We start from the raw sequence: 10,000 nt of genomic DNA on the forward strand, positions 1-10,000 counted from the left end.
TCATCTATAAGAGAGAAAGAAAATTTGAATCCTTTTCAATTAATGGTTTTTTAAAACACAACGAAAAGTATACACATGGGTGTAGACATACAGATACATACACAAAATCAAGAAAACATTCATATTTTAACTCTTGATTGAGTCATGAATTGGGTAAAAATAATTTTTATCTTCCCTTCCAAACTCTCGTGTAAGAATTCATTTCTATTTCACCCCATCTCCCACTTAATAGCGTACATTAACACACCCTTTTCACCGACTATTGTCATTCGTTCCATATCGTTATCTATTGCAAACTCGACAAACAGTTAGAGTCGTCCACACAATTATCACTCTCTATGATTTCCCTCACCTTCAATCCGTTTGCAATTTTTCTAGGCAGCTTTCGCCTTTTTGCCCCACTCGTATTGAACATATATAAAGGGGAATATACTCCTCGATAGATACTCCTTTTCAGTGACAGCTTTTAAAAGTTGAAAATTCAATTAAAAAATTCAGAACGGAATTATTTTAGATATAAAGGAAAAAAAGAAATACATTCAATTTATGAAGCGTAACTAGTAAAAAAAAAAAAAAAAAAAGTCTGGTACCCCACTTCGGATAATAGGGACGTATATCTCCTCCATTTGACCGAGTAAACGAACTTTCATTTATGTACTCTTTCATTCCTGCAAATAATGTCAATACTTTACTTTTAATGGAAATGTAAGAAGCCTTTCCACCTCATACATATTAGTCTTATCAAGATCGCATATTCGTCACAAATTACATCCAAATATCTTTTCCGTCTCACATTCGCAGCAGTCGACATAGCCACGATTGGGTATCAGCATCAGCTGAAATCCATCCAAAATAAAAGAAATAAAATAAAAAAAAGCTGGGTGTGTGTTTGTGTGTTTTAGCCAAATGGCCCCTGAGCATATGTATTTCATTTCTCCTATAAGAACTTGTAATATTTCAAGAATTTAACAAAGTTAAGCATTATGTCAAACGGCAATGATTTTATAACACTCTTAATCAGTAGTAGGACGCATTCAAACGATGAAAAATTTTATGAACTACTACTATTTTGTAATAGGAAGCAATCAAACGACATTGATTTTATGAATGACTTATTCAGTAATAGGATACAATCAAATGCCAATGATTTTATGAATGACTCGTACTTAGTAGTAAGATGCAATCAAAGGACAATGATTTTATGAATGATTCGTACTCAGTAATAGGATTCAATCAAATGACTATGATTTTATGAATGATTCGTATTCAGTAATAGGAGGAAATCAAAGGACAATGATTTTATGAATGACTCGTACTCAGTAACAGGATGCAATCAAAAGACAACGATTTTATGAATGACTCGTACTCAGTAACAGGATGCAATCAAAGACCAATGAATTTATGAATGGCTCGTATTCAGTAATGGGATGCAATCAAATGACAATGATTTTATGAATGACTCGTACTCAGTAATAGGACGCAGTCAGTTGACAATAATTTTTTGAATGACTCGTATTCAATAATACGGCGGAATCATTAGCTAACTTCAATCACAGTGATATACGGGAGGCATCTCCTATATTTATAATCTATTGGTCATAACAGTCGAAGCAGAAGGGGCGGAAATTAATTTTCCATTCGATGAACTCTCTGTAAGGCGGTGAAATGCACAGATAAAATTATTCTATCTTCGTCTAAAGGTGAGAGAGAGAGAGAGAGAGAGAGAGAGAGAGAGAGAGAGAGAGAGAGAGAGAGAGAGAGAGAGATATGATACATGAAGAGCTAAGCCCGGCTAAGGACTTTACATTTGCTCTCTTCTTCAGTTATTGGGTTTTATTTTTTAGATACCATTTACTCTTAACTCTTGATTGGCCATCCCGTTGACTTGATAAAATATAAGTCCCGTAAAATTTTTTCATTTATTCGAGACAGATAATTAAAACATTGAAATAAATTCCATCCACAGATTCATATTTGAAATATGGAAATTTAAGAATACGCTTTAAAATTCAATAAGGGTTTGTTTAATGGTCATAAAAACTGTGAAGAGGCTTTTTCATATTCGAGAAATTCATCGACAAAATTGCTGACCAATGTTGTTAGTTCCACATTTATTAACAGTAAATGTTTATCATTGATGATGAATCTAGCCAGTGAATCCTCAAAGGGTTTAGTCAGTTAATGGAAAAGGGAGAAGACAGAATCTCCCTCATTCCGGGCGTAGCAGGGTATTAAGAATCTCCAGGTTTATAAATACTAAAGAAAAATAAAAAAAATGGCAATGGGAATGTTAGAACCGTGAATCAGATTGGGAAGTTACACCAAGTGGGGAGTGAAATTTTGAATTATAGTTTGGATATCTTGGGCCTAAGTGAAACACGTTGTAAGGGTATTGGTAATTGGAAACCTTAGACCAAGGGATAATTAATATATCTACTCAGTAAGAACAGATGGAGTTGGGAGAGAAGGGGTAGGAATGATGATGACACCACGAGCAGAAAAGGCATTAACGGAATGGAGAGCTGTAAATTGTAGTTTGTTGTTTGCAAAGGTTAATTAAAAACAATGCAAAACTAGTATTATAGTTTGCTATGCACCAACAAATGATTTCTCTGTAGAGAGAGAGAGAGAGAGAGAGAGAGAGAGAGAGAGAGAGAGAGAGAGAGAGAAGAAAATTGTGATTGGTGACTTCAATGTTAAAGTTGGAAGGAATAATCAAGGTATAGAGAATGTGAAGTGTGTTGAGGGTCTTTGTTAAGTTGCAAATGAAAATGGAGCACATTTGATAAGTTTCTGTGCAACAAACAGTCATATCATTGGAGGTACTCTTTTTAAGCACAAGGACATCCACAAATATACATGAATTTCACCATGTGGCAATTAGAAAAATAAAATAGATCACATAACCATTAATGAAGAGAGAAGGAGCACTTTGAGACATGTAAGAAGCTATAGAAGTACAGATATTGGTAGTGATCACCAGCTCCTTGTTGCCACACTGAAATTAAAACTGAAAGCACCCAACAAAAATGTAGATAGAATACCTTAGTTTGATACAACTAAGCTTCTAGAAGAAGAGCACAGATACACTTTTGCAATTGAATGTAGGAATCGATTTGCAGTCTTAGAGATTTTAAGTGACGAAGGGCAGACAATTAATGAAGAATGGTGTGATATTAAGAACATATGTTATTCATTTGGTTGTAAAGTTTTGGGACATGCAGTTACAAGGAGAAAGCCATGGATATCAAATGATACGGGGTATACTTTAAAAAAGGAGGCAAAAACATAAACTTATTGTTGAATTTTTTGAGAAAGTAATGAAAATTACAAGGTAAAGCATGCTAAGTTTTCCAGTATTAATGGTAAAAAAAGCCAGGAATGACTGTAGAGAATATTTAGACAGAAAAGCAGAAAAGCAGATGAGTCTGACAAAGCTATTAATTCAGGGAGTTGCCATTGTGTAAGAATTGCTCACAGAATTATTAATGAAATCTTGTTGGGGGGGGGGGGGGGAGAAGAACATATTCTCATAAAAAATATAGAACTGTTATAACAACAGAAAATTGAGACAGACAACTTTGGAAGGAACATTTTAGTGAGGTCATGAATAGGATACAGAAAAGGTATAATTTGATTGATATACCTGAAGCTGATGAAGACCTTGATGTACCCATGAATAAATTCAGTGCGCTTGAAGTCGAAGCTCTCATTATAAAACTCAAGAGATGGAAAGCCCCTGGATACGATGAAATAACTACTAAGTTGATCCTGGTTGAAAATGAAGTAATCCCCAGACTACTTACAAGATTATTTTGTAGAATGTTGCCTGAAGAGTCAAAACCTGATGAATTTGGGAGTATTTGTGGAAATGGGAAAAAGGAGACCTGACTGATCGCATCAAACATAAGTCAGTTGTCATGAAAATATATAGATTGCTTATTCTAAAAAGACTAGAGAGAAAGATTAATGAAAATCTGATAGATGACCAAGCAGGATTTAGAAAAGGTAGAAGTTGCACTGATAAAATTTTAATTTTCAGACACGTACAGCAATGCGTAGAATATAGAGATCCACTTTTGGTGGCATTTGTAGTCTATGAGAAAGCCTTTCATAGTGTGCACAGACCCATTTTGTGGAAAATACTGCGTTAATATGGAATTCCCCTTGAATATGTGAATTTGATCAAGTCAGTTCATGAGCAAAGCAAGTGCCAAGTTAATGTGAGTGGAGTCTTATTAAATTAATTTCCAGTGAACAGCGGAAAACTCCAAGGGAATGTGTTGTCGCCTGTCTGGGTTATTCTCCTCATGGATTTTATAATGCATGCAACAGTTGGAGATGTTGGAGAAGGAATGGACTGGATTAGCAATAGGAAATTAGCTCGCTTAGAATATGCTGATGATGCTGTCCTTTTACCAGAACACCACAGGATTGCAATGCTTGCCTACCAGAATGCATGAAATATCATGGGAGGTTGGGCAGAGATGATGCGACTAAATATACAATGGAAGATGAAATATCCTTGGAAGGAAGAAAGATTAATGAGGTAGAATCATTTAAGTATTTAGGAATTATGGTTTAGTGAAAGATTAAAAAAAATCAGAATGGCTAGGTTAAGTAATATTTGGAAATCAGATTGCCCAAAATTAAATATAACTCGAGCTATATATCAGTTTAGTAAGATTTGTACTCTATGGACACGAGTCATGATATGACAATGAAACATTCTCCAACAGATGTAGTAGATTTGAGAACAAAGCCTTCGGAAGGACATTGGGAGTGGAATGGCAAAACAGGATTAGAAATTAAAATATAAGAGAGATTACTCGAGTGGCATATGTGGATGAGGTCATGTAGAGGGGTAGATGGAGATGGTTTGGGCATGCACTTCGCACTTCCCAAAAGTGATTAGTTCACCAAACCTTTAACTGGGCTCCACGAGGCACTAGAAGAGTTGTAAGACCTAGGCCTACATAGCTGAGGACTATAAAGCATGAGGTAGATGATGATGAATGAAGAGTAATTGAATTGAAAGCTCAAATTAGAGACAACTGGCGAAATCTAACCGAGGTCCTTTACGTCAATAGGCGTAGGAGATGATGACTTTGATGATATGTTTATCAATTTTTCACCCATGCAATTAGCTCCAAGAATATTGTTGGTGTTCTATGAAAAATTGCTTCGAAACGATAAGTTGTATCTCATCCTTAGACACGATAATCCGCTGATAATATTACTTATGATGATTTTAGCTTTTTCTGATAATGCACAATGACTTCATTTTTACTGATTGATGTTTCTTGGACAGAGTTCATAGGTTGATTTCACGACTTCAATTTTACCAATTAAGGTGTCTTGGACTGCAAGTTAATGGGTTGAATTCATGCCTTCTTTTTCACCAATCAAGGTGTCTTGGACAGAAAGTTAATCGGTTGATTTAATAATTTAATTTTCACCCATTAAGTGGTCTTTGACAGAAAGTTCTTCGTTTTTTTTCACGAATTCATTATCCCCAGTTAAGGTGATTTGGACAGAGATGTGATAGGTTGAATTCACGCCGTCTGTTCAAGTTGTCATGAACAGAAAGTAGAGCGGTTGATTTCACGCCTTCATTTTCACCAATTAAAGTGTCTTGGACAGAGAGTTTGTGGGTTGATTTCACGCCAAAAATTTTACCAAATTGAGATGTCAAGGACAGAGTTGGTGGGTTAGTTTCATTCCTTTCTTTTCACCAATTGAGGTGTCTTGGACAAAGAGTTGATGGGTTGATTTCACGCTGTCATTTTCACTAATTATGGCGTTTTGGATAGAGAGTTTGTAGGTTAGTTTCATGCCTTCATACTCACCAATTAAGATGTCTTGGACAGAGAGTGGTGGGTTGATTTCATGCCGTTGTAATCACCAGTTAGGGTGTTTTAGACAGTGTTACGTGGTCGTGTGGTAATTGTGGCTTAAGACATAAAAAAATGGGAAACGAGGATAATGACAGATGTTACTCTGTATCTTTTCAAACAGTTCGTGTATTTAACAAAAATAATTCACAAGATTGTTGAGCACATAAATAATCAGTTACGGTAGCGTTGAATTATCTTGTAAATGTTAAAGTCACAAATTACAAACTTGAATTAAAATGGCAATCTCTTCTAAGTGTTCTTTAATGGTAAATTAAAGTTACAAAGTTCTAGGGTCTGGCAACGGAGAGAGATGAGGCGGTTTTTTTTTTTTTTTTTTTTTTTTTTTTTTTTTTTTTTTTGTAAGTTACTGAAAAATCTACATTCTGTAATATATGATAAGATAAAGATCGGCCTCAGACGGCGGGACGGTACAAGCGATCTCTAACTAAGACTCTCTGACTGATTCTTGGCCATACTTCCTCCTTATGTGTGGCAGACCCGGATGGGGTACCATGGGTGTCCACTTGGGTTTAGGAATGGGTGGCTGTCCCAATTCTGCAACGGTTTGCACTTCCGCTGCTGCCTCCTCTCCGTCTCCAGCCCTATGGGAAAAGGATGTGATTCAGTGATTCAGCAATATGACAGATCAGCAGAACATGGACACCATCCGCCCCAACACGTGGCTGATGCAGATTGAGTAATTCAGAGCCTCAGGTCACATAGCAACAATTTTGTTCCTGCATTCGTCTCGTTGTTGTTGTTTTCTTTAGTTTACCTAACTTTACCTTTTCTTCTGTGACTATATAGTGTTTGCGGGTTGGGTTCACGCCTTCATGTTCACCAATTATGGTGTCTGAGACAGAGAGTTAGTGGGTTAAATTTACACCTTTATTTTCACCAATTAAAGTATCTTGGACAGAGAGTTAATGTGTTGATGTCATGCCTTCATTTTCAACAGTTGAAGTATCTTGAACAGAGTGGTGACTTGATTTCATGACATTATTTTACCCAAATAAGGTGTCTTGGCCAGAGAGTTGCTGGGTTGATTTCACACCTTAATTTTTCAAAGAAGACGTTTTGGACAGAGAGTTGGTGGGTTGATTTCAAATCTTAATTTTTCAAAATTAAGTTGTCTTGGACAGAGAGTTGGTGGGTAGATTTCACGCCTTCTTTTTTCAGCAATTATGGTGTCTGGGACAGAGAGTTGATGAGTTAATTTCACGACTTAATTTTCACCAATTAAAGTATATTGGACAAAGAGTTGGTGTGTTGATTTCATGCTTTCATCTTCCCCAATTAATGTGTTTTGGGCAGAGATACGATGGATCGATTTACCTCGTCAAATTTCACCAATTAAGGTGTCTTGAACAGATAATTTATGCATTTTCAACCTATCATTTTCACAAAAAAAGGTGTCCCGGACAAAGACTTGGTGGGTTGATTTCATGCCAACATTTTCAACAAATAAAATACCTTGGAGTGAGAGTTGGTAGGATTACTTTCTTGCCTTCATTTTCACCAGTTAAACTGTCTTGAACAGAGAGTTTGTGGGTTTATTTCACACCTTCATTTTCATCCATTAATGTGTCTTGGCCAGTGTGTTGATGTGTTGATTTCAGTTTTCAATTTCATATATTAAGCTGTCTTGAACAGAGTTAATATGTTGCTTTCACGCCTTCAATTTCGAATTTATGTGTCTTGGACTGAGAGTGGTGGGTTGATTTCATGTCTTTGTTTTTACCAGTTAAGGCGTCTTTTACAGACAGTTGGTGGCTTGGTTTCGTTCTTACTTTTTCACGATTTAAGGTTTCCTGGTCAGAGACTGGTGGGTTGATTTCATGCCTTCATTTTCCCCAATTAAGGCGTCTTAGACAGAGTGATTCGTTGATTTCATGCCTTTGCTTTCACTATCTAATGTGTCTTGGGCAGAGAACTGGTGGGTTGATTTCATTCCTTCATTTTCCCCCATTGATGTGTATTGGCCTGATAGTGGCGAGTTGATTTCATGACTTCCTTTTCACCTTTCAAGGTGTCTTGGACAGATAGTGGGTTGATTTCATGGCTTCCTTTCCACCGGTTAAGGTGTCTTAGACAGATAGTGGGTTGATTTCATAGCTTCCTTTTTACCTGTTAAGGTGTCTTAGACAGATAGTGGGTTGATTTCATGGCTTCCTTTCCACCTGTTAAGGTGTCTTAGACAGATAGTGGGTTGATTTCATAGTTTCCTTTTCACCTGCTAAGGTGTCTTGAACAGACAGTGGATTGATTTCATGGCTTCCTTTCCACCTATTAAGGTGTCTTGGACAGATATTGGGTTGTTTTCATGGCTTCCTTTTCACCTGTTAAGGTGTCTTAAACAGATAGTGGGTTGATTTCATGGCTTCCTTTTCACTAGTTAAGGTGTTTTGGACAGATAGTGGGTTGATTTCATGGTTTCCTTTTCACTTGTTAAGGTGTATTGGACAGATAGTGGATTGTTTTCCTGGCTTCCTTTTCACCTGTTAAGTTGTCTTGGAAAGATAGTGGGTTGTTTTCCTGGCTTCCTTTTCACCTGTTAAGGTGGCTTGGACAGATAGTGGGTTTATTTCATGGCTTCCCTTTCACCTGTTAAGATGTCTTGGACAGATAGTGGGTTGATTTCAGGGCTTCCTTTTCACCTGTTAAGGTGTTTTGGACAGATAGTGGGTTGTTTTCATGGTTTTCTTTTCACCTGTTAAGGTGTCTTGGACAGATAGTGGGTTGATTTCATAGCTTCCTTTTCACCAGTTAAGGTGCCTTGGACAGATAGTGGGTTGATTTCATGGCTTCCTCTACACCTGTTAAGGTGTTTTGGACAGATAATGGGTTGATATCATGGCTTCCTTTTCACCTGTTAAGGTGTCTTGGACAGATAGTGGGTTGATTTCATGACTTCCTTTTCACCTGTTAAGGTGTCTTGGACAGATACTGGGTTGATTTCATGGCTTCCTTCTCATCTGTTAAGGTATCTTGGAAAGATATTGGGTTGATTTCATGGCTTCCTTTTCACTTTCAAGGTCTCTTGGACAGATAGTGAGTTGATTTCATGGCTTCCTTTTCACTAGTTAAGATCTCTTGTACAAATAGTGGGTTGATTTCATGGCTTCTTTTTCACCTGTTAAGGTGTTTTGGACAGATAGTGGGTTGATTTCATGGCTTCCTTTACACCTTTAAGGTGTCTTGGACAGATAGTGGGTGGATTTCGTTGATTCCCTTTCAAAAGTTTAAGGTGTCTTGGACAGATAGTGGGTTGATTTCATCGCTTCCTTTTCACCTGTTAAGGTGCCTTGGACAGATAGTGGGTTGATTTCATGGCTTCCTTTTCACTAGTTAAGGTGTCTTGGACAGATAGTGGGTTGATTTCATTGCTTCCTTTTCTTGGACAGAAAGTGGGTTGATTTCATGGCTTCCTTTTCACTTTTAAGGTGTCTTGGACAGATAGTTGGTTGTTTTCTTGGCTTCCTTTTCACTTTTAAGGTGTCTTGGACAGATAGTGGGTTGTTTTCATGGCTTCCTTTTCACCTGTTAAGGTGTTTTGGACAGAAAGTGGGTTGATTTCATGGCTTCCTTTTCACTTTCAAGGTGTCTTCGACAGATAGTGGGTTGATTTTCTGTCTTGGACAGATATTGGGTTGATTTTATAGCTTCCTTTAAACCTGTTAAGGTGTTTTGGAGAGACAGTGGATTGTTTTCATGGCTTCCTTTTCACTTTTAAGGTGTCTTGGACAGATATTGGCTTGATTTTATAGCTTCCTTTTCACCTGTTAAGGTGTCTTGGACAGATAGTGGGTTGATTTCATGGCTTCCTTTTCACCTGTTAAGGTGTCTTATGTATCAATTGATCAATTTCAGAACTTAATTTCTCCAATCAAGATGTGTTAGACAGAGTGGTGGGTTAATTTTAGGAATTAATTTCCCCTATTAAGATGTGTTAGACAGAGTATTGGGTTAATTTCAGGACTTAATTTCCCCAATTAAGATGCGTTAGACGAGTGGTGGGTTAATTTCAGGGCTTAATTTCCCCCAATTAAGATGTGTTAGACAGAGTGGTGTGTTAATTTCAGGACTTAATTTCCCCATACTTA

The sequence above is a fragment of the Palaemon carinicauda genome, chromosome 12 (genome assembly GCF_036898095.1).
Source record: "Palaemon carinicauda isolate YSFRI2023 chromosome 12, ASM3689809v2, whole genome shotgun sequence".
NCBI classification, from domain to species: Eukaryota; Metazoa; Arthropoda; class Malacostraca; order Decapoda; family Palaemonidae; genus Palaemon; species Palaemon carinicauda.